The sequence below is a fragment of the Balaenoptera acutorostrata genome, chromosome 12, assembly GCF_949987535.1.
Source record: "Balaenoptera acutorostrata chromosome 12, mBalAcu1.1, whole genome shotgun sequence".
In the NCBI taxonomy this organism is placed as follows: Eukaryota; Metazoa; Chordata; class Mammalia; order Artiodactyla; family Balaenopteridae; genus Balaenoptera; species Balaenoptera acutorostrata.
This window is the reverse complement of record NC_080075.1, coordinates 87313714-87321532: the sequence shown is the minus strand read 5'-3', so window position 1 is coordinate 87321532 and position 7819 is coordinate 87313714.

Here is a 7819-nt window from a genome sequence, read left to right as displayed (position 1 = left end):
CCCATGCTCCGCAACGGGAGAGGCCACCGCAATGAGAAGCCCATGCACCGCCACGAAGAGTAGCCCCCGCTCGCCACAACTAGAGAAAGCCCGCAGGCAGCAACGAAGACCCAACGCAGCCAAAAAATATAAATAAATAAATAAATAAATTTATAAAAAAAAAAATGAAATTTTGGCTAAACTTTCCCTACCATAGACTTGAAATTTTACTATTTTATCACTTCAGGAGTAGGCATTGAAAGCTTTATACCCAAGACAATGGAATAAATATGGGATTCAAGTCTATATCCATTTGTTTTATTATCAAGAGACTAAGGAAGTATTTGTAACTCTGTACTTTTTTTTTTTTTTTACAGTTTTTTGATGTGCTGTCTTAACCATCCAGATGCAGGAGATGGGCCAAATACATTATTTGGTGTCATTTGGGTGTTCTGATTCCACAGATGTGTCTAGTTTGGAAGCTATTGATATACGTTTTCTTTTTAAGAAAACAAATCGCATCTTGAAACTCTTTAAACCTGGTAGAAAAACATTCACAGGGAAAAGAAATCTTTCTTGTACTAAGTTCAACTAAGTTTAATCATTTAAAGGAAAACATGTTTTACTACTGCCTAAGTAGAGTCTAGTCATGTGACTCATCATTTAAATATATCCAGAGCTCCCTGTGTTCACCTCCCAGGGCAACTGATTTTTCTGACCGCTCTTGATTCCAACCCTGTTTCCCCAGACTTGTCTGGCTCACTCAGCTTCAGTGAGCGTAACTGCCAAAGCCTCTGTTCTTTCCACTCTGAGAGTGCATTTAAAATCAGCTACATTTGGGGACCTGGCTTCCATCTACTTGTGCTAAAAACCCAGATTGCTTTTATTAGAAGTTTCCCATGACAAGCAAACAACCTGAGTTTTCCCACATGACCAATGCCACCTAAGATCATCTCTAGAAATAAACAAGAATCTCTTTGTCCCAAAGGGTTGGCAAAGTCCCAGGAATATTGGGACCTTGAAAATGGGGTCTGATCCCTCTTAAGGAAGCAGCCATACTGGTGGCCACACTTCTCCAGCTAAAGGACTTATTTATGCAGCGACTGGGGTGGTGGCTGGTGAGGGCAGTGGAAGATGAGGCCCAGGGTGGGAGCTGTCTGCTTAAACTCCTGGAAAATAAGAACATCCTGCAATGAATAAATTAAACTTTGCAAGAGAACTACAGTTGTTGATACTTTCGGCAGGAGATGTGTCCTGAGTGATGTTTCCCTTGGCAACAGGACTAGCCTGGCATCTGGAGATGAAGCAGGTCCTTTCCTTACCGCATCCTGAGGACCACCCTCATTGCAGTGGGCGGGCAACCTCTGACCCCCCTTGCAAAGCCCCACTCAAGTGCCCTTCTTCAGGAACCCTCTAGATCTCTCTGCTCAGAACCTCTATGATTTCCCACCATCCCTGACCCATCACTAGCTATTACATAGGAGAGAGATATTGTATAGGTGCAGGTGATTATGAATATGCAGAAGGATAGTGTTTGTATTCAGATGAGAAATGAGATAGCATTTGAAATGTAGGCAAGCCATGTTTCTATTTTTAATGCTTAATCAGTAACTTGAGAGAGCCAAAGTGCTATCAATATTGCTGATACCTTCATACCTTTTGAGAGCAGTATCTCATATAATTGCTATTGTCTTCTTGCAAAGTTCCAAGCTTTTGCATTTGGTTTCATGGCTTCACCACTAAGAGGGGTGGGAGAAGTTGTAAAGGAGAGTCAACACCATTCATTAAGGACTATTATTGAGTTACAGAACTCCTTTGCAAGATTTATTCAGAAATAACGTATCTTGGACTTCCCTGATGGCACATGGTTAAGAATCCGCCTGCCAATGCAGGGGACATGGGTTCGATCCCTGGTCCGGGAAGATCCCACATGCTGCAGAGCAACTAAGCCTGTGCACCACAATTACTGAGCCTGCGCTCTAGGCCCTGCATGCCGCCAACTACTAAGCCTAGAGCCCATGCTCCGCAACAAGAGAAGCCACCGCAATGAGATGCCCCCGCTCACCACTACTAGAGAAAGCCCGCACGCAGCAACAAAGGCCCAATGCAGCCAAAAATTAAAAAATTTAAAAAAAGAAAAGAAATAACGTATCTTAAGTCTCAGAGTTGGCATGTTTACATCATGATTGATTTGGCCCATTCTATAACATTGTAAAAGATTCTGACCCTATGCGGTAAAACATGGATGACTTATACCCCATTTGAACAAAAGATGGAAAGTGGGATTTGTGACGCAGACTTTCCATTAGTTGACCAGTTCTCACTGCTTAGAGAAACAGCTACGGGCTTCTGGTTCAAAATGACAGATCAGGCAGAGTTTGCTTCTCTTGATACTTGAGACCCCCCTAAAATTAAGATATTGAAGTTTAAAAAAGGAAGTTCAGAAAAGAAAAAAGGGACGGGGAAGGAGCTGTAAAGGGGAGAGAAAATCACAAATGAGAGATTTCAACACACTTCTGGAAGATGGAAAGCTGACAGTAGAGAGCTGCCAGATGGAAACAGGAAGAGAAATTACAACCTAAGCTATGATGTCAGGGGCTGGAGAGGAAACGGGAGTCAGCCTTCTGACAGATGAGGCTCTGGGACCCTTCCTACGGACAGTGCCTCATCCCCCACCCCGTTCACGCGTAAGGAGAAAGGACCAGGTCGCCGGTGTGGCTTACTCTGCTACTGTGTGAATAAGACTTTTCCTGCTGAGTTTTTACTTGGAGTGGGGAGCTGTGTGTGGACGGGGCGTTTGCTGGCCGCTCTGGAGTTGCGTTCCTCCAGGTTCAGGTGCTCACACCTGCCCACTGAGCTGTGGTGATGGCTTGTGTGGAAAGACTGTCCTTCCCAGGGTCTGTGGACAGGGCAGGCATCGTGACTGTGCAGTACAGTATCCATGGCTGCTGGCCTTGACGAACCCGTTCTCTTCTCCTTGCAGAGCCGCTGCACAGAAGCCATAGGCTGAGTGTTCTTTCCACGAACCCACAGTTTTGAGTTGGAGATTTGGAGGCTACTCAAAGCATACTCAGATTCCAGGCTTTGTTAGGGTTATTTATCACGCCAAGGAAATTGTGTAGCAGGAGGGGAGAGGGGAGAGGGCAATGGTGAGGAGAGGGCAATGGTGAGGAGGGAGGCTGTGCACATGTGGCCATTAACATGCTCTGTTTATCACAGAAGTTAACCTTTGCAATACCACTGGCTGAAAAAGAGTGTGTAACATACATGAAATGTCGAACTTTAAGCTCAAACGTCCTCACCATGAGTGGCAACTCTGCAATGTGGAAACTGCCCTGTTTGGATGGTCACTTCTGCACAGAAACAGCCTATGGTTCCAGAGAGCTGGGAAGATGCTTACAGTCCCACTTCTTGCTGGAGACCTAAGAACTAACTAGTGAGATAATCAGCTGAAGGCACAGAGGTCAGGTCTCCGCTTAAAGCTCAGGTTAAACGTTAAGTCTCTTGACTCTTTTGTTCACAACTCTTTAACTTGTAAAGCGGAGTTAAAGTCCTAGCCTGCTCACAACTGTTCCTGATGAACGCCTGTGAGCTGTTTGCACAAGTCCTCCTGCTGGGAAGGATCTCTTGTCCTCTGGAATGTACCTTCTTCCTCTGTGCCATCAACTACCGTTTCCTGAGAGGCTGCCCTGGTTCCCTTACAGGCTGTAACTCATTGAAGGAGCCGATCAACACATCCTTCAGATGTGGATATCAACTTCCTCCATTTTACGGATGCAAAGCTGAGGCTCAGGAGAGCGGGGGACCTACCTAAGGTCTCAAAGCTAGTAAGTAACAGAGCTGGGACTCAAACCCAGGGTCTTTTCATTATGCTAGCTATGCCCAGATAGATGAGAAACCTAGTAGAATAGACAAGCTGACCTCTGAGTATAAGGAACTACTACCCTGGTACCCAGGGCTACCATGCAGGTGGGGTGACCAACCATTCCTGCTTGCCTGGGTCTGGGGGTATTCCCAGGTCATGGGACTTTCAACTGGATGAGTAGGTTGCCCTACATGTAGGGTTGTACAGGTTGCTCACTGCACAAAAGTATCTGACCAAACAGCAAGTCGAGGCTGCAGTCCACCCACGCTCCATTCACCAAGCTGCCCCTGTAGAGCAGAGCTGTATCCCCCTAGACGAAGGGCAGCATGGGCTCACCAAGGCCCCGCTGGTTCCTCTGACACTATTGACCCAGAACTTTAAGTAATTCAGTGATTAAGGTAACAGCTTCATTTTAAACTAAACTTTTTACACTCTCTTGCCAGAGAATTTCTCCCAAACCCTGTACACACACACACACACACACACACACACACACACACACACACACACACAGAGGATCAAAACACAAAGTCCTAATCATGTTCTTACAAGCTAGTCCTGTCACAGATGGGAAACGAAGCTGGAGAAATACCATGACAGATCTAGAACACCGCATCTGATGGTCGTGAGTGCTGCTTTGTGAACATTTCTTCCTGGATGTGTGGGAGGGATGTACTTTCCCCCTGGGGACTGGGTGGTCCTGGAGCCAATCTCTGGCCAATAACTCATGAGCAAAAGTGAGTGTGTCTCTTCTGAAATAGAGCAATCAATCTTGCTGAAGGAGTCCCTCAGTAACTGGCTGTGTTAAAGATGGTGGCAGCTCTGTCAGCCAGGGTCCTGGAGGGGCCAACTCGTGACGGACGTGGAGCCTGGGTAAGAACTAAGCCTTGGCTGTCCCAAGCGAGTTCTACTGGGTGTGTTTCCTACTGTGGCATAATCCAGCCTACCCTCGCTGATACTCCACGGTAAAGACAGTGACACTCGATTCTGTGACCCATGCGGGGCCCTGGAGAGTAAGAGAGTCAGGTTTGCAGTTTTCAAAGACCACCCTACTCTATCTCACTGGGGATTTTAAACATGAATAAGTTTAATAATAAGGTTAGTCTTAAATATATTCGTTTTTTAAAAAATTTATTTATTATTATTTATTTATTATTTATTTTTGGCTGTGTTGGGCCTTCGTTTCTGTGCGAGGGCTTTCTCTAGTTGCGGCAAGTGGGGGCCACTCTTCATCGCGGTGCGCGGGCCTCTCACTGTCGCGGCCTCTCTTGTTGCGGAGCACAGGCTCCAGACGCGCAGGCTCAGTAGTTGTGGCTCACGGGCCCAGTTGCTCCGCGGCATGTGGGATCCTCCCAGACCAGGGCTCGAACCCGCGTCCCCCGCATCGACAGGCAGACTCTCAACCACTGCGCCACCAGGGAAGCCCCCTTTTTTTTTTTTTAGTAAAAGTTACTTTAATGGTAGATGTGTGGTTAATTTTATGTGTCAACTTGACAGCGCTAAGGGATGCCCAGATTGCTGGCACAACATTATTTCTGGGTGTGTCTGGGAGGGTGTTTCCAGAAGAGATTAGCATTTGATTCTGGACTCAGTAAAGCAGAGGCCCTCACCAACGCGGCTGAGGGCCTGAAGAGAACAAAAAGGTGGGGAAGGGAGAATTCTCGCTCTCTGCCTGAGCTGTAGCATAGTCTTCTCCTGCCCTTGCACGTCAGCCATCCTCATTCTCAGGCCTTATACTCAGACTGGATTACATCACCGGCTTTCCTGGGTCTCCAGCCTGCAGACGGCAGATTGTGGGACTTCTCAGCCTCTCTAACCCTGTAAGCCAATTCCTGGAATAAGTCTCCTCTTATATACATCTCTATATGTATCCTATTGGTTCTATTTCTCTGAGAATCCTTACTAATACAATAAGCCACATAAAATCTCTGAGTAATAAAAGAAGCAAATTTACTTTCCTACATTTCTAAGAAAGTTAACACTTCTAGTGTATGAAGGTTTGAGTAGTTGCTTCAGAGACCATTTGTCCAAAAAAAAAAAAAAAAAAAGGGAATTCCCTGGAGGTCCAGTGGTTAGGACTGTGCACTTTCACTGCCAAGGGTGAGGGTTCAATCCCTGGAGACCATTTGTCCTATGAAGCCTAAAACATGTACCATCTGGCCCTTTACAGAAAGTGTGTGGAGCCCTGGTTTAGTTGAAAGCGCTCTGAGTTTCACCCATTAGTCCTGGATGATAGGGTTTATTCATGAAAGAAAAGGAAGTTAATATTAACCACCTACAATTTTTAGTAACTTATTTCTGCCTTCATACATAACTCAGTATGCTCACCTGGGCCCCCAGGTGAGATTGCTGAGTTACGAAACCCAAAGTAAAAAGGTTCTTCTAGACAAATCAGCCTTCCCAATGTTTAAATTCCTTCTTGTGTATGAACCAGAAACTAGATCTGAAAGTCACCTTTACTTTTCTACTTCTAGATTGTATTTTTTCCTTACAGATAAAATATTAAGAGCATTTCCCTTCCTTGTTTATTTGGATACAAATAAAAATCTTTTTTATACAAATAAAAATCTTTTCGATTTTTTGCAAGTATCAACACTAGGAATATATTAAAAATTATTTTTGATCCACTCAAGAATACTTATCCAAATATGTTTTGATTATTTAAACTGAAAGCAAACTTATACCAAAATGAAATCATCAGAAAAGAAAATCTGTTTGAACAAGGATACACCCCTTGTATGTAGATGAAATTTAATTCAACTCTACAAACATTTGAAAAGCACTTACCATATGGTAAATTTGGGGAATATACAAATAAATGATCCATAATCCATGCCTTCCAGGAGCTCAGGGACCAGCGAGAGAGACAGCTGTGTTGAACAATTAAAATAAAGAGAGAAATGTGAAATAGGTACAAAATCAGAGGAAAGACAATTTATGTGAGTTAAGAAGGAGAGGTCAATAAAGCATCATGGAGAAAACACCAGAGCTGGGTTTTAAAAGAGGAGCAGGGCTTCCCTGGTGGCGCAGTGGTTAAGAATCTGCCTGCCAATGCAGGGGACACGGGTTCGAGCCCTGGTCCAGGAAGATCAAGAATCCCACATGCCGCGGAGCAACTAAGCCCATGCGCCACAACTACTGAGCCTGCACTCTAGAGCCCGTAAGCCACAACTACTAAGCCCACGCACCACAACTACTGAAGCCCGCGCGCCTAGAGCCCGTGCTCTGCAACCGGAGAAACCACCGCAATGAGAAGACCGCACACCACAACGAAGAGCAGCCCCCACTCACCGCAACTAGAGAAAGCCCGCGCGTAGCAATGAAGACCCAACGCAGCCTAAAATAAATAAATTTATTTTTTAAAAAAATAAATAAAATAAAAGAGGAGCAGAAGGAGAGTCTCCAAAAGTAGAGGCGAAGGCACCGAGCTGCGAAAGGCACAGGACATGTGGGCTCGGGGGTGAGGCAGGGAAATGAGAGCTCGTGCCCTCTTCCAAACCCCCTCCCAGATACTTAGCTTACTGTTATAGTGGGGAAAACAGCCACCTGATTTTTTTTTTTTTAATTTTTTAATTTATGGCTGTGTTGGGTCTTCGTTTCTGTGCGAGGGCTTTCTCTAGTTGCGGCAAGTGGGGGCCACTCTTCCTCGCGGTGCGCGGGCCTCTCACTATCACGGCCTCTCTTATTGCGCCACCTGATTTTTAAAAAGAATCCTGCATTTGGTACGAATGAAACCCTAAATTAAACGATGACTTCTCCAGCCCCAGCCCATCTCCCCTCCCGGCGCCGACATCATTCTGCCACTCGGAGCATAGCCCGCGTGGTCCTCTGTGTGTGACAGCCACAGTGAGGAGGCGCACACAGCGAACACAGGGGTGTGGAGCCAGCAGTGGAGGGAGCCCTGGGTAGTGCATGCTCAGAACAGAGTCCTCTCCAGGGACAAGCATGGGCAAACTGTCCACAGAACTGTTCTGT